This window comes from Salmo salar, chromosome 04, assembly GCF_965601325.2.
Source record: "Salmo salar chromosome 04, fSalSal1, whole genome shotgun sequence".
NCBI lineage: Eukaryota > Metazoa > Chordata > Actinopteri > Salmoniformes > Salmonidae > Salmo > Salmo salar.
Genome location: NC_138294.1, coordinates 13,456,127 through 13,476,961, shown reverse-complemented (window position 1 = coordinate 13,476,961; position 20,835 = coordinate 13,456,127).

Sequence of the window (20,835 nt, the reverse complement as noted above, 5' to 3'; positions counted from 1 at the left end):
CAACCATGTTATCAAAAGTATTTCTTTGTATTATAGCTAAGCCCCCCAAACCCTTTTCATAACCTTAACCTAATTCTCAACCTGCTATGAAAAGTCAAATATAACAGTCATTTGACAAAAGTTGAATCCCTTCTAGCCATGACCATGAAAAGGGAAGACACAAATTGTACATTATGATGTCCATATAGCCTGGAGGAGGTAATTATTGTCACACAAAAAAACAGTGGCACTGACCCAATGATAATTTGTTGACAACTGTGTTTATGACAATGTATTGACATTATAGCATAGGACAAAGGCCTCAATGGGATGGGGCAACCTGCTGTGTTGACTATTGGTTGTTCCAGCCCAATAATTAAGAGGCTTGACAGTGTAGGTGACCTGAAGCAGTGATATTCTAACATCAGGTGTGCTTTTCATTTGTTTATGTACTGTAGGTTTGCCAGCTGACCTCCATCAAGACACAAATAATGACTGTGTTCCCACTGTGAAGATGAGCAATGCTGCAGCAACATCAGTTTCTACTTCTACTACTTTGTCTTGTTCCAGATTTGAAAGGAGACACCCCTCAGTTATACAAGATGGTTTGGTCCATCTGAATGATTCTGTTGTGCCATTTCAATAGAGAGCACCTTCATCTTGTCATAACAAAAAAAATGCCCCCTTTAAAAATATACTGAACAAAAATAAGCAACAATTTTAAAGATTTTACATTTTCAGCTTCCAGGATTTGTGTACAGATCCTTGTGACATTTGGCCGTGCATTATCATGCTGAAACATGAGGTGATTGCAGCGGATGAATGGCACTACATTGAGCCTCAGCATCTTGTCACTGTATCTGTGCATTCAAATGGCCATCGATAAAATGCAATTGTGTTCATTGTCCGTAGTTTATGCCTGCCCATACCATATCCCCACCGTCACCATGGGTCACTCTGTTCACAACGTTGACATCAGCAAACCGCTCGCCCACACAACTCCATACACGTGGTCTGCGGTTGTGAGGCCGGTTGGACGTACTGCCAAATTCTCTAAAACAACTTTGCAGGCGGCTTACAGTAGATAAATTAACATTCAATTCTCTGGATTGATTTCAAGCTCCCTCAAAACTTGAGACATCTGTGGCATTGTGTTGCGTGACAAAACTGCACATTTTATAATGGCCTTTTATTGTCCCCAGTACAAGGTTCACCTGTGTAATGATCATGCTGTTTCATCAGCTTCTTGATATGCCACACCTGTCAGGTAGATGGATTATCTTGGCAAATAGATAATGCTCACTAACAGGGATATAAACACATTTGCGCACAAATTTGAGAGAAAACGCTTTTTGTGTTTCTGGAAAATTTAAGGGATGTTTCATTTCAGCTCATGAGACACGGCACCAACACTTTACATGTTGCGTGCATATTTTTGTTCAGCAGCATGGAAAATACTATTGTTTATATTGTAAACTTACTGTCATTTAATAATAGTCTATTTTGTTTTATGGGTGAAATGAATGAAAAGTACTTTGTGTCATCTCTGCTTTGTCTTGACCCACTGAATACAATGCATTGCTTGTAGCCCAACTCTTTTTTTTAATGTATTTTACATTTGAAACACATTTAGTTTAGACAATGTAGTTGTTGTTGTAGTATTACGCAAACCATCTTCATTATTACTGTGGCATCTCCCAGCTCATTTGAGTTAGCCTTCACAAAAAGTTAATGTAGCAAGCAAGCTAGCTAATAATAGCTACATAGGTTATCATTTTCAAAGTATATTTACTTACTTGAAAAGGTTTTCCCACTGCCTCATCTTTCTGGGTTCTTAGAAAAACTAAATAATGGGAAATCTTCCCAAAGTTTGGTGTGTTTGCTCTGTGAATTGTGACACAACTGCAAGCCCTCTATAGACGCTGCACTTAAGCCTTGTTTACATTGGCATTTTGAAGTGACTCAAATCTGATCTTTGTACTGCAGTCTGAACAGCCAAAATGAACATGTAATCAGATATTTCAAGCCACATTTCAAACGACCTTCTTAGGTGGTTTGAAATCAGATACAAATCTGATTCCTGGCCTTCTGACTTGTGTTGCAGTCAAATCAGATTTTGTTGCCCTTAAGTAACACTTTTTACTGTTATTTGGCATATCTAGTTGCTTGCTAGCTACTCTGTTGACAGCTTTGACAAGAACAGTGGTATCTAACTGGCTTGTTAATTGTTTACAAACAAATTAGTGAATGTGCTAGAAAGTTGACTGTTGTGGCTAGCCAAATCTTTTCATTTGTAAGTTTTTAATTGTACGTTTTTTATTTCACCTTTATTTAACCAGGTAGGCCAGTTGAGAACAAGTTCTCATTTACAACTGCGACCTGGCCCAGATAAAGCAAAGCAGTGCGTCAAAAAAAATATGTATACAGTGTGTGCAAATCAAGTAAGGAGGTAAGGGAATAAATAGACCAATAGTGGCTTTGGATCATCTTTGGTTGGATCATCTTTTCCTTTGATAATTTAAAAGGGTTCTTAAAGTATGAGTTTGTACATTCAAAGCAACTGGGAAAAATCCATGGAAGGCATTATTGTCACCTTAGTTTATTACATAACTTCTGAGATATAGGAAGCACAAGCACCAATCAGCCTACACCACTGTGCACACACCAGTCATTATTATGACAACGAGTGTAGCCATGTCAGCAAATGACTGCTGTCTGAACCTAAACCTCCTCAATCAATCATAGACTGTGTATCATTAGGTCCTGTCAAACACAATTATTTGCATAGGTGTAATGACCTGCTGCACCTGTTTGTGACTCAACAGGTGTACAAACTGGGACCAATAGACTTGACTTGTGTTCAGGTCACACCAAATGGAAATTGTTTTGAATGGGGTTAAACAACAAAGATGAGCATTCCCATTGGATAAGGGTAGGAAGCACATCCTCCATTTCCATCCGTTTTGCCCCTGTTGTGTTGTGTATGAACCAGCATTCAGTTCTTGATGGACACAGTTTCCAGGAGAGAGAAGAGCTCCATCAGTCGAGGTTTGAAATTGTTATTTTTCCTCTTTAACATCAGTATTGTTGCTGTAGAAGAAGTATCCAGTTCACTTCTGAGGTTTTCCCCTTTGTTTTCCGTACAATATCTGGAATTCTGAGACATTTGGTATAGTTTAGGCATGTTTGTTAAGAATATCTTACAGGAATTAGTATTTTCAATTGGTATTTAAAAGACATATTTTGTATAAGTTTTGAGTGGATGAGTCTCTCTCTCTCTCTCTCTCTCTCTCTCTCTCTCACAGTGATCCTTGGGACATCAAAGCTAGTACTTCCAAACTGATCTTGGTAAAAATAAAAATATGAACTCTTCCAACCATTCCTCTGTCCTCTCTGGCAATGCGGAAATCAATTCCTCTATTGGCACTGCCTGCTATGCAGTCAATCTCATCCTCAGTCTCCCCACCAATGTCTACGTCCTGTGGCTGATAGTGACCGGAGCGGGAGAAACGATGGCCTCAGAGTTCTTCGCACTCAACCTGGCCGTATCTGAGATCCTCTTCTGCCTGTGTTCTGTCTTCTTCTTTGTCTACATACACCTCCCTATTCTCCCTCTCCTAGCTCTAGTATCATTCTGTGGTGGTTTTCTCATCATTGGTCGGACCCTGTTCCAGTGCTGTATATGTTTTGAACGCTACCTGGCGGTGGTCCACCCTGTGGTCTTCCTGAAGTACAAACTCCTCAGATACAAGGTGGTGTGTTCTGGGTTAGTCTGGTTGGTTGTGATCGGGTTCTGTCTTACTTTTATGCTGGTACAGAGCCTAAATGTTGTATATTATCTGTGTCTGAGTGAAATTTTGTTCTTCATTTCATTCATGTTATTCTGCTGCCTCTCAGTTCTCAGGGCTCTGAAACATCCAGGGCCAGGGGAAGGGGAGAGGGAGGGGACAAATAACATGAAGATGAGGGCATTTAAGATCATTTTGATTGTCATGGTGGCTATGATGGTGAACTACCTCCCATGGGTAATGATTTTACCTTTCATTGGAATAGTAGAGTTCCTTTCAGCCATATATGTTTGTGTCTTCATCGGTGTGGTCTGTGGAATTGTGCAGCCCCTCCTCTACCTCCACAGGGCTGGGAAACTGCCCTGTATCAGAAGTCTTTAAGAGAGTTGATACTCAAAGTTTCACCTTATACAGATGGTCAATTGTAACCTGTTTGTTTCCACCTGTTAATTGATAGCCTGTAAAGAGGTTGATAGTTGTTGATGCTCTGACAAAAATATGTTTGTGTTTTGATAAGGGTTGCAAAAGTACGGTAATTTCCCTTAAATTCCCAGGTGGGAATTGGGAGGAAGATTACCTATCAATCTTCTTGCTTCACAATGCACCTTTATGTATGAAAGCTATTTGTTAGTGAGATGGAATGATAAGACTTACGTTGTTTGGTTGAAACTTGTTTTCGTGTTCACTACATCTTTATTATATTTTTTATCCTTCACATTTAATAAATATGTGTGCAGAACTACTCGTGTAGCTGTTTTTTCTTTATGTAGAGCAGAGGAAATCAGCCAGTGATACAGTCAGAAAACGTAAAAGAAATGTGCATACACATTTGGGTTTCTTAGATGGGTTTGGGTGCAGTCAGAGTGTAAACAGGTTATTTACATGCAGTAGAGGTGAGTGGATAAAATCACTGGGGAAGCCAAGCCAGAAAAAAATACATATTACAACCTATGTTTTCTTATAATTGTGTTGTTTGCTCTATAACATGTTAGTTCATATGCTTTGAGGCTGTGATATATAGGCCTAAGGCCGAGACAATAAGAAGACACAGTGGCAGAATACATTCAACCACACCTTTGATTAATCACAAAACCGGAGAGCAACAACTGTCCGGTGAAGTCCACAAAGCATATTGCATGTAACAAACAGTTACATGTACATGATCTACAGCATGGTCAAGCAAGTTTGTTTCCAACATTTTTCGGACTACTAAACAACAAAACAACTATTGATTTAGAACCACGTAGAGCTACCACAAGTCACAAAGAAAACAGGAGCTGCTTCCACTATTCCAGCACCATTTCAACTTCAACATTTCAACATCATTAAATCACCTCTGCTTAGCCTAATACAGTGATAACTAAACGATACTAAAAACAATTTAGTCCAATCAGCGTAAGCTAAATATGATGTGGCTCTCCATGGTTCTGATTTGTGTGTGTGTGTGTGTGTGTGTGTGTGTGTGTGTGTGTGTGTGTGTGTGTGTGTGTGTGTGTGTGTGTGTGTGTGTGTGTGTGTGTGTGTGTGTGTGTGTGTGTGTGTGTGTGTTCATGCAAGTAGAAAAAACATGTTGACTCACTCTATTTGTAGGGAAACACCAATGCCATCCTCCTCTCATTCATGTTGAAGAAATGGTCTATGACTCCGTCATACAGTACACTTTTAGTTTTTGTTGTCCTAGGCTACCTGGCTATAATGCTTGCCCTTTAGCCTAACTTCCTTTCATGGGAAACGATGACCCAGCTTTTCAACATAAGACTACTTCATCTAGCTACATTACATATTGAACTTCCATCCTCTCAGGCCAGGGGCACAAAGTTTGAATTTGTGGTTGGATCAGAAATACCGTTTTGATCATTGGCCAGTACGGAGAATTAAATAAAACCAAAAAGTCCAAATCGCTATATCCATTGCTAATTTATGAATGGGCCAATTTTAGCTAGCTAGCCAATGGAGGACAACAATTTAACACAATAATTCAAGATGTTTCTGTTATTTGACTTTTTGCTCGAGATGAGATGTGATTGGTTTGAAGCCAAATCCAAACTGGCTTCCCTTGACACTTTTTTGATGAGCCAGGACCATTCACAGTTGAGCTCATTTAGTTTAGCTTAATGCTGATTGGCTATTATTTAACCATTTGTTTTTATCAAGGGAGGCCAAATGCTCGCTGGCTTCCCATGCATTCAATGCTGCGGGCTGCAACTTAGCCGAGATGGTCTACAGATACAGAGTCAGGTGTGCTGTTTCACACGCACGGATTCTTTTCCGGTGAGATGCATTCAGCCTCTTGCGAATTGAAGGAAAATTATGAAACACAGAAGAGAACGAAATATACATTTCATAATATTTTTATTTTTATTGGTTAGTCTTTTGGGGAAGCCTGGCTTCTCTTGGCATCCATGAATACACACCACTGTTTGAATGTCAGGTCAAAGGCAATCTGATACATCACACAGATGTGCAGGCAGTGGGACAGGCAGGGTGACAGGCAAGGAGATAGGCAGGGGGCAGACAGGGTGACAGGCAAGGAGATAGGCAGGGGGCAGACAGGGTGACAGGCAAGGAGATAGGCAGGGGGCAGACAGGGGGGCAGGCAAAGGACAGACCATCCTTTTGTCGGGGCTCTGGTCTGCATCCCAAATGGCACCCTATACACTGACTTTACAAACATTAAGAAGACCTTCCTAATACTGCGTTTGCCATCACAACAGCTTCAATTAATCGGGGCATGGACTCCACAAGGTCTCAAAAGCGTTCCACAGGGATGTTAGCCCATTGTTGACTCCAAACCTTTCCACAGTTGTGACAAGTTGGCTGGATGTCATTTGGGTGGTGGACCATTCTTGATACACACAGGAAACTGTTGTGCGTGAAAAAGCCCAGCAGCATTGCAGTTCTTGACAGAAACCGGTGCACCTGGCTCTTACTACCATACCCTATTCAAGGGCACTTAAATCGTTGTCCTTGCCCATTCACCCTCTGAATGGCAGACATACTCTATTTGTGTCTCAATTGTCTCAAGGCTTCAAAATCTTTTTTAACCTGTCTCTTCCCCTTCATCTACACTGATTGAAATGTCATAAATAAGGGATCATAGCTTACCTGGATTCATACCTGGATTCACTTGGTCAGTCTATGTCATGGAAAGAGAACATGATCATAATGTTTTGTGAACTCAGTGTATATGACTCTGGTGAAAAGAAGCACTCTAAATAGGGAATATGGAATAGTTTTCACCAACTGGTGGCCTGCCGGACAAATTTGGCCCTATTGGTGGTTTTATTTGGCCCCTTAAGTTTTCTGATTATTATCATTTTTTCATTGTTGGACATAATACACTGTAAAAATAAAAGGAAATCAGCTCCTTTTGGTTACTGGCCCAATACTCATAACCGCTAGGCTACCTGCTGACCCTACTTGGTCTGGCCTCCCAACCATCTGCACAAGAAAAAATCATCCTGTGGCTGAATCTAGTTGATGATCCACCTGGAATATGAAGCATATTCTACAAGAACCAATATCAGTCCCTAAAAACACAATCTTATGGAACAATCCTTGGATAGCTTTTCAGAAGTCACAGATAAATTGGTCCACATGGAAAACTAAAGGCATAGAAACCATAAATGACCTGGTAAAAGGAAATACACTTCCAGGTAATTACCTACCCTGTCTCTCTTCTCCTCTTCAGCCGTCCTGTGTTCCAATGCAGCATCTGCATAGAGCGCTACCTAGCGGTGGTCCACCCTGTGGTCTATGTGAAGTACAAACCCTTAAGGTACTGGGTGGAGTGTGCTGCCAGGGCCAGGGGGGTCATGCTGACGTTCACAGGGATGGTTGTTTCCCTCTATGCACCTCAGTTCCCCGTCCATTGCTTCATCACCTATATCCTGCTCTTCCAATTGGTCGATCTATTTTGCAGCCTCTCCATCCTCCATGTCCTGAAGGGCACCCCACCGGGGCAGGGAGAGATGGAGAAAAGAGAAAGAGGGGAGAGTGAGAAAAAAGAGATGAATGCCATTAAGAAGACAGCGTTCATCATGGGAATCTCGGTCACCCTGGCGGTGATGTCGATTATCAACCGTCCGACAGCGGTCATTTATCTGCTGTAAGACTGCATCACAGCTGAAGTGTCCTGCTTGCTCAATGCCATCAACATGTTCCTCCTGGTGTTCTGTGGGTTGGTGCAGCCCTTCTTCTACCTCCGCAGGAGTAGGAATCTTTCCTTCTGCCTCAGGGGCCAGAGAGGGAGAAGTGGCATAACAATAGAAATATAATTGGGTACACTCAAGATGGCCGCCGGCCCACCCATCTCACAACATTCACTTGAATCTAGCTATTCTATTTCTATGGGGCACTCCTTTGTATATATTAATGTATATTTAAAGGGATAGTGCGAGATTTTGGCACATAAGCCATTTTTCTACCTTCCCAGAGACACCATTTTAATGTCTCTGCATCCTCTGTGGATAAATATGGCCAGAATGTCCAGAATCTTGCACTATCCCATTAAGCGCCCAAGATTCAGAACAACAGGATGTGTACCCATTTAAAACAGTATGTGGAATGAAGAGATAACTAAACTATAGGTAGTTCATATACTGGCAGATTGTGTGTGGTTCCGAATGGGGGTTCCACTAACCATGCTTTTCCAAACACGAACCTTTAAGCTAAACTTTAACACAAACCTAAACCCAAACTTAGCCCTAAAGTTAACCCCTTACGTTACACAAATCCTCCTAAACCTAACCTTATGTAACGGCTGTCTGAGGAAGAAGTGGACCAAAATGCGGCGGAGTTAGGGTTCGTCATATTTAATTAAACGAACACTATGCAATTTACAAAACAACAAAACTGACAGCCAACACAGTCCTGTCAGGTGCAACCACCATGACAAGAACAATTACCCACGAAACACAAAGGAAACGTAGGCAACTTATGTGTGACTCCCAATCAACCACAACCCTCTACAGCTGTGCCTGATTGGAAGTCACACGGCCAAAATCAATGAAACAATAAAAAAACACACACTCCCTTCTGCTAAATCCTGACCCAACTACACCCTCTACTGGTCAGGACGTGACACCTTAACCCTTACGCTAACCATAAACCCAAACCTAACTTTAGCCCTAAAGCTAATCCCTTATGCTACACCCATCCCCCTACGCTTAACCTTAACCATTAACCTTAGCCCTAAATTTAACACATTTTGATCCCTATTGTTAATCCTACATTTTTGGTCGTCCTTGTCGAATATACAGCTCATAAACTATATCTGTTTTTGTTTTGTTTTTAACTGCCACGTCACATGGCTAGTAAGTCTCCTGTCCCTAGATGCAGTCACTTACAAAACCTTTTCAATCAATCATAGTGTCACGAGCTGGCTCGAAGAACAACAGGAGAGGTAAAGTCAGGCGCAGGAGACAGAGAGTTCGTGACCACACTTCTTTATTTGAAGCAACTGGATGTGGTCGCCAAAGTATAGGGGTGCAGCCCTTGAATATTCTGCGATGGTGTACACAAAGAAAATAAACCACTGGCAGAAGGAAAACTCAGTACACGTTCTTTTTGCACAAAAAACCCGGACAAGCAACACAATCACGTAAAACCACATACATCCTACGCTAACCTAAATAACCCCCCCTTACTAATGACTAACCCAAAACAGGTGCGTGCCTACCTAGACCTAACCAAACGAAAGTGAAACAAAAAGGGATCGATGGTAGCTAGTAGGCCGGCGACGACGACCGCCGAGCTCCGCCCGGCCGAGGAGGGGCGCCACCATCCGTCACTGTCGTGACAGTACTCCCCCCCTGACGCGCGGCTCCCGCAGCGCGCCGACGCTGGCCTCGAAGACGCCCCGGAGGGCGAGGCACAGGGCGATCCGGATGGAGGCTGTGGAACTCCCGGATGAGCGCTGGGTCCAGTATGTCCTCCACCGGTACCCAGCACCTCTCCTCCGGGCCGTACCCCTCCCAGTCCACGAGGTACTGCAGGACCCTCGCCCGGCGTCTGGAGTCCAAGATGGACCGGACTGTGTACGCCGGGGGCCCCACGATGTCCAGGGGGGGTGGAGGGACCTCCCGTACCTCATTTTCCTGCAGCGGACCAGCTACCACCGGCCTGAGGAGAGACACATGAAACGAGGGGTTAATACGATAATAAGAAGGAAGTTGTAATCTGTAACAGACCTCGTTTATTCTCCTCAGGACTTTAAATGGCCCACAAACCGCGGACCCAGCTTCCGGCAGGGCAGGCGGAGGGGCAGGTTCCGGGTCGAGAGCCAGACTCTCTCCCCTGGGGTGAACACGGGGGCCTCGCTGCGGTGCCGGTCAGCACTCGCTTTTTGTCACTCCCTGGCTCGTTCCAGGATCCTGCACAGCGTTCCAGGTCTCCCTTGAGCGCTGCACCCATGCCTCCACCGCAGGGGCCTCCGTCTGGCTCTGATGCCATGGCCCCAGGACCGGCTGATAACCCAACACACATTGGAATGGTGACATGTTGGTGGAGGAGTGGCGCAAAGAGTTCTGAGCCATTTCGGCCCATGGCACGAACCTTGCCCACTCCCCTGGCCGGTCCTGGCAGTAGGACCGCAGGAACCTGCCCACCTCCTGGTTTACCCTTTTCCACCTGCCCATTACTTTCGGGGTGAAACGCCGAGGTCAGACTGACCGAAACCCCCAGTCGCTCCATAAATGCCCGCCACACTCGAGACGTGAACTGGGGGCCTCGATCTGAGACAATATCCTCGGGCACCCCGTAGTGCCGGAAGACGTGGGTGAATAAGGCTTCCGCGGTCTGCAGGGCCGTAGGAAGACCGGGTAACGGAAGCAGACGGCAGGACTTAGAAAACCGGTCCACAACGACCAGGATCGTAGTGTTGCCGTGAGACGGCGGGAGATCGGTCAAGAAATCCATCGCCAGGTGGGACCATGGTCGTTGTGGAACCGGGAGGGGTTGTAATTTCCCTCTAGGCAGGTGCCTGGGAGCCTTACTCTGAGCGCACACCGAACAGGAGGAGACATAGTGCCTCACGTCCCTCACCAAGGTGGGCTACCAGTATCTCCCACTAAGACCACGCACTGTCCGCTCAACCCCTGGGTGACCCGAGGAGGGAAGCGTGTGAGCCCACCGAATCAGCCGATCGCGAACACCGAGCGGAACGTACTTACGACCCACTGGACACTGCGGAGGAGTAGGCTCCCTCCGTAACGCCCGCTCGATGTCCGCGTCCACCTCCCAGACCACCACCGGTGCCACCAGGCAGGAGGCTGGAAGTATGGGCGTGGGATCGGTGGACCGTTCCTCGGCGTCATGGAGACGAGACAGTGTGTCGGCCTTAGTGTTCCGGGAACCTGGGATATACGAGATGTTAAACCGAAATCTCGTAAAGAACATCGCCCACCTGGCTTGACGCGGGTTCAGTCTCCTCGCCGCCCGGATGTACTCCAGATTGCGGTGGTCAGTCCAGATGAGAAAAGGGTGACGCGCCCCCTCAAGCCAATGTCTCCACACCTTCAGGGCTCTGACCACAGCCAACAGCTCCCTGTCCCCCACATCATAGTTACGCTCCGCCGGACTCAGCTTCCTAGAGAAGAAGGCGCAGGGGCGGAGCTTGGGGGGGGCGCCCGAGCACTGGGACAGCACGGCTCCTACCCCAGCCTCGGACGCGTCCACCTCCACTATGAAGGGCAAAGAGGGGTCCGGGTGCGCCAGCACCGGAGCGTCGGTGAACAAAACCTTCAGACGACTAAAGGCCCTATCCGCCTCCGCGGACCACTGCAACCGCACCGGGCCCCCCTTCAACAGTGAGGTAATGGGAGCTGCCACCTGCCCAAAGCCCCGGATAAACCTCCGGTAGTAATTGGCAAATCCCAAAAACCACTGCACCTCCTTCACCGTGGTGGGAGTCGGCCAATTACGCACGGCTGAGATGCGGTCACATTCCATCACTACCCCTGATGAGGAAATGCGATACCCCAAGAAAGAGACGGCTGGTTTGGAAAACTCACATTTCTCAGCCTTGACGTATAGGTCATGCTCCACCAGTCGCCCAAGCACTTTACGCACCAGAGACACATGCTCGGTGCGTGTAGCGGAGTAGACCAGAATGTCATCGATGTACACCACTACACCCTGACCGAGCAGGTCCCGGAGAATCTCGTCCACAAAAGATTGGAAGACTGCGGGAGCATTCTTTAACCCATACGGCATGACGAGGTACTCATAATGGCCAGATGTGGTACTAAATGCAGTTTTCCACTCGTCCCCTCCTCGGATACGCACCAGATTATATGCGCTCCTGAGATCCAATTTCGTGAAGAAGCGCGCCCCGTGAAATGACTCCATCGCCGAGGCGATGAGAGGTAGTGGGTAACTGAAACCCACTGTGATGGCATTTAGACCTCTATAGTCAATGCACGGGCGCAAACCTCCCTCCTTCTTCTTCACGAAAAAGAAGCTCGAGGAGACGGGTGAGTGAGATGGCCGAATGTATCCCTGCCTCAAGGACTCAGTGACGTATGTCTCCATAGCCGCTGTTTCCTCCTGAGACAGGGGATAAACGTGACTACGAGGAAGGGCAGCACCCACCTGGAGGTTTATCGCACAGTCTCCTCGTCGATGAGGTGGTAATTGGGTCGCCTTCGTTTTACTGAAGGCGATAGCCAAATCGGCATACTCTGAGGGAATGTGCACGGTGGAGACTTGGTCTGGACTCTCCACCGTAGTCGCACCGATGGAAACTCCTATGCACCTGCCCGAGCACTCATTTGACCACCCCTTAAGAGCCCTCTGTCCCCACGAAATATTAGGGTTGTGAGTGGCTAGCCAGGGAATCCCTAGAACCACTGGAAACGCTGGGGAATCGATGAGGAAAAGACTAATCTGCTCCTCATGACCCCCCCGCATTACCATGACCAGAGGCACAGTGACCTCCCTGACCAGCCCTGACCCTAGTGGTCGACTGTCTAGGGCGTGCACGGAGAAGGGTTGGTCCCGGCGGGGAATCCCTAACTTAGCCGCGACCCCACGGTCCATAAAACTCCCTGCTGCGCCTGAATCGACTAGCGCCTTAAACCGGGAGTGAGGGGAGAAACCAGGAAAAGACACTGACACATACATGTGACGGACAGGGGGGTCTGGGTGAGGCTGGTGCTGACTCACCTGAGGTGTCAAAGGAGCGCTCTGCCTGCCCTCTGGACTCCTAGGGGAGTCTCCCCAGCACCGGTCCACAGTGTGCCCTCTGCGACCACATGAGGTGCAGGAGCGACCTCCCCCTCCAGTCTTCCTGGCTGCTGCCCACCCTATCTCCATAGGCGTGGGAGCAGGAGGGCTGGAGGGTGCAATGAGCAGGGCCCGGGTCGGACGTCCGCGGGCGGCCAGCAGATTGTCCAGTCGGATGGACAGATCCACCAGTTGGTCCAGTGTGTGGGTCGTGTCCCGACAGGCTAATTCCCGGCGGACGTCCTCCCTCAAACTACAACGGTAGTGATCTATAAGGGCCCTCTCATTCCACCCTGCTCCCGCGGCCAGGGTCCGGAACTCGAGAGCGAAATCCTGCGCGCTCCTCGTCTCCTGCCTCAGGTGAAACAGCCGCTCACCCGCCGCTCTCCCCTCCGGGGGATGATCGAATACTGCCCGAAAGCGGCGGGTGAACTCTGGGTAGTTGTCCCTGGCTGAGTCCGGACTGTCCCACATGGCGTTTGCCCATTCCAGGGCCTTACCCGTGAGACAGGAGATGAGGACGCTGACACTCTCCTCCCCCGAGGGAGAGGGACGAACGGTCGCCAGGTATAACTCCAACTGGAGTAAGAAGCCCTTACACCCAGCGGCCGTTCCATCGTACTCCCTGGGGGAGCGAGTTTCACCCCACTGGTACTGGGTGCTGTGGGTGCTGGTGGGGGCGCAGGCTGTTGGCCTGCCGCGTTCAGGGGGCCGAGAGCGCGTCGGTCCCAGCTCTCCAGGTGCGCCAACACCTGATCCATGGCGTTCCCCAGCCGGTGGAGCAGGGTGGAGTGTTGGTCTACGGTTTCCTCCATGGACATGGCTGGCGCTGAAGCTCCTGCTGACTCCATTAAGTTGTGGTACGTGATTTCTGTCACGAGCTGGCTCGAAGAACAACAGGAGAGGTAGAGTCAGGCGCAGGAGACAGAGAGTTCGTGACCACACTTCTTTATTTGAAGCAACTGGATGTGGTCGCCAAAGTATAGGGGCGCAGCCCTTGAATATTCTGCGATGGTGTACACAAAGAAAATAAACCACTGGCAGAAGGAAAACTCAGTACACGTTCTTTTCGCACAAAAAACCCGGAGAAGCAACACAATCACGTACAACCACATACATCCTACGCTAACCTAAATAACCCCCCCTTACTAATGACTAACCCAAAACAGGTGCGTGCCTACCTAGACCTAACCAAACGAAAGTGAAACAAAAAGGGATCGATGGTAGCTAGTAGGCCGGCGACGACGACCGCCGAGCATCGCCCGGCCGAGGAGGGGCGCCACCATCCGTCACTGTCGTGACACATAGACTGTGTATTGCCATTAGGTCCTGACAAACACAATCTTTTGCATAGGTGTAATGGCTTGCTGCACCTGTTTGTGATTCACAGATGTACAAGAGTTCAGGAAACACCAAATGGAAAATGTTTTAAATAGGGAAAAAACTAAGATGAGCATTCTCCTTGGATAAGGTTTGGAAGTACCTCCTCAATTTCCATATGTTTTGACCGTGCTATGTGGTGTCTGTTGTATATGAACCAGCATTAAGTTATTGTAACAGACACAGACTTTCCAGTAGAGAGAAGAGTTCCATCCGTCAAAGATTACAATTATTATTGTTTTCTCTTAACAATCTGAATTGTTGTTGAAGAAGAGCTATTCAGTTCACTTCTGAAGTTTTCCACTTCTGGAATTCTACGATATATTCATAGCAGAAGAAATGTCTGTATGGTACAATTTATGCATGTTTGGAATATCTTACAGGAATTTTCTATGAAACGTTTATTGATGAAACACATTAAAAGGCTATTTAAATGTAAATGTACAGTGCCTTGCAAAACAACAAAAATAACAACAAAAATATTGAGAAAAACGCATGTCAAAAATGTTATAAATTGATTTGCATTTTAATGAGGGAAATAAGTATTTGACCCCCTCTCAATCAGAAAGATTTCTGGCTCCCAGGTGTCTTTCATACAGGTAACGAGCTGAGATTAGGAGCACACTCTTAAAGGGAGTGCTTCTAACCGCAGCTTGTTACCTGTAAAAAAGACACCTGTCCACAGAAACAATCAATTAATCAGATTCCAAACTCTCCACCATGGCCTAGACCAAAGAGCTCTCCAAGGATGTCAGGGACAAGATTGTAGACCTACACAAGGCTGGAATGGGCTACAAGACCATCGCCAAGCAGCTTGGTGAGAGGTGACAACATTTGGTGCGATTATACGCAAATGGAAGAAACACAAAAGAACTGTCAATATCCCTCGGCTGAATCTAGTTGATGATCCATGCAAGATCTCACCTCGTGGAGTTGCAATGATCATGAGAACGGTGAGGATTCAGCCCAGAACTACACGGGAGGATCTTGTCAATGATCTCAAGGCAGCTGGGACCATTGTCACCAAGAAAACAATTGGTAACACACTACGCAGTGAAGCACTGAAATCCTGCAGTGCACCCACAAGGTCCCCCTGCTCAAGAATACATATACAGGCCCGTCTGAAGTCTGCCAATGAACATCTGAATGACTCAGAGGACAACTGGTGAAAGTGTTGTGGTCAGATGAGACCAAAATGGAGCTCTTTGACATCAACTTAACTCGCCGTGTTTGGAGGAGTAGGAATGCTGCCTATGACCCCAAGAACACCATCTCCACTGTCAAACATGGAGGTGGAAACATTATGCTTTGGGAGTGTTTTTCTGCCTAGGGGACAGGACAACTTCACCGCATGAAAGGGACGATGGACGGGGCCATGGACCGTCAAATCTTGGGTGAGAACCTCCTTCCCTCAGCCAGGGCATTGAAAATGGGTTGTGGATGGGTATTCCTGCATGACAATGACCCAAAACACACAGCCAAGGCAACAAAGGAGTGGCTCAAGAAGAAGCACATTAAGGTCCTGGAGTGGCCTAGCCAGTCTCCAGACTTTAATCCAATAGAAAATCTGTGGAGGGAGCTGAAGGTTCGAGTTGCCAAACGTCAGCCTCGAAACCTTAACCTGTTAGGGCTAGGGGGCAGTATTTTCACGGCTGGATAAAAAAATGTACCCGATTTAATCTGGTTACTAATCCTACCCAGTAACTAGAATATGCATATACTTATTATATATGGATAGAAAACACCCTAAAGTTTCTAAAACTGTTTGAATGGTGTCTGTGAGTATAACAGAACTCATTTTGCAGGCAAAACCCTGAGACAGATTCTGACAGGAAGTGGAAACCTGATGTGTTGTATTACCTTTAAACCTATGCCATTGAAAAACACAGGGGCTGAGGAATGTTTTGGCACTTCCTATTGCTTCCACTAGATGTCACCAGCCTTTACAAAGTGTTTTGAGTCTTCTGGAGGGAGATCTGACCGAACAAGAGCCATGGAACGATGATGGCCCATTAGACACCTGGCGCGCGAGGTCATGTTGGGTACCCTCGTTCCAATACGTTTTAAAAGAGTTTGCATTCGTCCGCCTTGAATATTATTCATGTTCTGGTTAAAAAAGGCCCTAATGATTTATGCTATACAACGTTTGACATGTTTGAACGAACGTAAATATATTTTTTCCCCTCGTTCATGAAGTGAAGTCCGGCGGGCTTAGATCATGTGCTAACAAGACAGAGATTTTTGGACATAAATGATGAGCTTTTTTGAACAAAACTACATTCGTTATGGACCTGGGATTCCTGGAAGTGACATCTGATGAAGAGAATCAAAGGTAATGGATTATTTACATAGTTTTTTCGATTTTAGATCTCTCCAACATGGCGGTTAGTCTGTATCGCAACGCGTATTTTTCTGGGCGCAGTGCTCAGATTATTGCAAAGTGTGATTTCCCAGTAAGGTTATTTTTAAATCTGGCAAGTTGATTGCGTTCAAGAGATGTAAATCTATAATTCTTTAAATGACAATATAATATTTTACCAATGTTTTCTAATTTTAATTATTTAATTTGTGGTGCTGACTTGACTGCCTGTTATTGGAGGCACGAAACGATTTCCTGAACATCAACGCCACAGTAAAACGCTGTTTTTGGATATAAATATGAACTTGATAGAACTAAAAATGCATGCATTGTCTAACATAATGTCCTAGGAGTGTCATCTGTTGGAGATTGTAAAAGGTTAGTGCATAATTTTAGCTGATTTTATGGTTTTGGTGACGCCTGTCTTTGAATTGGCACAACATTACACACAACTCTTGTCAATGTACTGTCCTAACATACTCTAAATTTATGCTTTCGCCGTAAAACCTTTTTGAAATCGGAAAACGTGGTTAGATTAAGGAGATGTTTATCTTTCAAAGGGTGTAAAATAGTTGTATGTTTGAAAAATTTGAATTTTGACATTTATTTGGATTCAAATTTGCCGCTCTTGAAATGCACCTGCTGTTGATGGAGTGCACCATGGGGGGGACGCTAGCGTCCCACCTAGCCCATAGAGGCTAATGACTTGGAGAAGATCTGCAAAGAGGAGTGGGACAAAACCCCTCCTGAGATGTGTGCAAACCTGGTGGCCAACTACAAGAAATGTCTGACCTCTGTGATTGCCAACAAGGGTCTTGCCACCAAGTACTAAGTCATGTTTTGCAGAGGGGTCAAATACTTATTTCCCTCATTAAAATGCAAATCATTTTATAACATTTTTGACATGCGTTTTTCTGGATTTTTTTGTTGTTATTCTGTCTCTCACTGTTCAAATAAACCTACTATTAAAATTATAGACTGATCATTTCTTTGTAAGTTGGCAAATATACAAAATCAGCAGGGGATCAAATACTTTTTTCCCCCACTGCATATATACCTGTTCCGAAAGGCCCCAGAGTCTGCAACACCACTAAGCACCACCAAGCAAGTGGCACCAGGAAGACCAAGGAGCTCTCCAAACAAGTCAGGGACAAAGTTGTGGAGAAGTACAGATCAGGGTTGGGTTATAAAAAAAATATCTGAAACTTTGAACATCCCACGGAGCATTAAATCAATTATAAAAAAAATGGAAAGAATATGGCACCACAACAAACCTACCAAGAGAGGGCCACCCACCAAAACTCATGGACCAGACAAGGAGGGCATTAATCAGAGAGGCAACAAAGAGACCAAAAATAACCCTGAAGGAGCTGCAAAGCTCTACAGCAGAGATTGGAGTATCTATACATAGGAAAAACAATGGGAGCCTTAGAAAGTGTCACGTTACAGCAGATATCCTCTGTTTTGGATAGAGATGACAAAGAAGGCCAAGAAATGGTCAGACAGGGTACTTCCTGTACAGAATCTTCTCAGGTTTTGGCCTGCCATTTGAGTTCTGTTATACTCACAGACACCATTCAAACAGTTTTAGAAATTTTGGAGTGTTTTCTATCCAAAGCTACTAATTATATGCATATTCTAGTTTCTCGGCAGGAGTAATGCATCGGGCGCGTCACGAAATGCGTCGGGCGTGTCACCCTTTTTTACCCTTCGGATAGTGTCTTGAACGCACGAACAAAACGCCGCTATTTGGATATAACTATGGATTATTTGGGACCAAACCAACATTTGTTATTGAAGTAGAAGTCCTGGGAGTGCATTCTGACGAAGAGCAGCAAAGGTAATAACATTTTTCTTATAGTAAATCTGACTTTGGTGAGGGCTAAACTTGGTGGGTGTCTAAATAGCTAGCCCTGTGATGCCGGGCTATCTACTTAGAATATTGCAAAATGTGCTTTCACCGAAAAGCTATTTTAAAATCGGACATAGCGAGTGCATATAGGAGTTCTGTATCTATAATTCTTAAAATAATTGTTATGTTTTTTGTGAACGTTTATCGTGAGTAATTTAGTAAATTCACCGGAAGTGTTCGGTGGGAATGCTAGTCACATGCTAATGTAAAAAGCTGGTTTTTGATATAAATATGAACTTGATTGAACAAAACATGCATGTATTGTATAACATAATGTCCTAGGTGTGTCATCTGATGAAGATCATCAAAGGTTAGTGCTGCATTTAGCTGTGGTTTGGGTTTATGTGACATTATATGCTAGCTTGAAAAATGGGTGTCTGATTATTTCTGGCTGGGTACTCTGCTGACATAATCTAATGTTTTGCTTTCGTTGTAAAGCCTTTTTGAAATCGGACATTGTGGTTAGATAAAGGAGAGTCTTGTCTTTAAAATGGTGTAAAATAGTCATATGTTTGAGAAATTTAAGTAATAGCATTTCTAAGGTATTTGAATAACGCGCCACAGGATTACACTGGCTGTTGAGTAGAGGTTAAATCGGGTACGATTTTTATCCGGCCGTGAAAATACTGCCCCCTATCCATAACAAGTTAAAGAAATGTACTTTGAATTTCTGCTGAGGGTCTGTCACAGGCTCATCTTCTCCCTCATAGCCGAACAGACTCCTTTTCTTCCTAGGACGGACCGTGAGCTGCACTGGGAAACAGGGCTCAATACCCATCTCCTCTGCCAACTCTTTTGCGCTTGCTAATGCACCAGCGAAAGCTACATCAGAGTGGTAGTCTTGGATGAATTCCCTGGTTGAGTTCAATTGAGCCACTGCTAGTGAAAGGTTAAAACTCATAGCCTGCAAACTCTTACTGGTGATGTTCACTTCGAACAAGATGTCATACCAAATGACCATTCGAACACATGAAGCCAAAGTTGTTCATCTTGGCGGCAATGCTGTTTGCCTCCAACCTTGTTTTAGCAATGCGTTTTGCCCCCAACCTTGTTTTAGCAATGCTTTTTGCCTCCAACCTTGTTTTAGCACCACAGCTGCCTGTGAGCTTGGTGTCGGTGGCGAATCTCTCCGAGTTGGTAACGCACAGGTTTCACAGCCTCCACCTGGCTCTCCCATCTCGTGGCGCTGAGGAGTTACACTGTGAGTCCATCCCACGCATATTAGGCCTGTTGTCATACCCCTGCCCTCTCATCTCCATGATGGCGATGCCGTGTTTCTGCAGTTTTGATATGAGCAACTCTGTCATGCCTGTCCCCGTTGCGTCAAGCACTTAACTAAACTCCAGGAAGTGCTCTCTCGTGCGAATACCTTTCAAAAATGTTTTCTAGAGCTAGAACTATACATTAATTTCATATCAAATCCAATTTTATTTGTCACATGCACTGAATACAGCAGATGTAGACCTTACCGTGAAATGCTTACTTACAAGCCCTTAACCAACAATGCAATTAAAGAAACAGTGTTGAGAAAATATTTACTAAATAAAATAAAGTAGAAAAAAAATGTATAATAATAAATCATGAAGATTCTGTTAATATCCCCAAATTCCCAGGTTTTCTATAAATACCGGTCGAAGCAGGAAATCCAGAATTGTCATTCTGGGGTTTGATTCATTCCATCTTATCTGGGAAGATTAAGTATCAAACTTCTTGCTTCACATTTCACCTTTGTGTCTGTATTTAGTATTGATATGGGACGATAAGACTTACTTTGTCTGACAGCACGCATGACTGTGAGACACTTTCGATACAAGCGTTGGACAAACGGCATAATTATACATGGGTAAAAAAAGTGTATTTCATGTTTACTGAAAAAACAAACATGTTTTTTATCTTTCATATTTAAAATGTTTGCAGAACTACAAGTAGCTGTTTTATTTTATTTTTGTAGAGCAGAGAAAATAAAACTATAATACAGTCAGAAAATGTAAAAAAAAAACTTTGAGTTCCCTTTGCATACAGTACACACTGAGATGGGTTTGAATCTTAGATGGGTTTGAATCCAGTCAGAGTAGGCAGGCTATTTGCATGTCAGGAAGGCAGGCAGGGGGGAAAACCCTCCTCTTGTTGGTGCTCTGGTCTGCCTTGCAAATGGCACCCTACAGTACATTCTGAAAGTATTCAGACCCTTT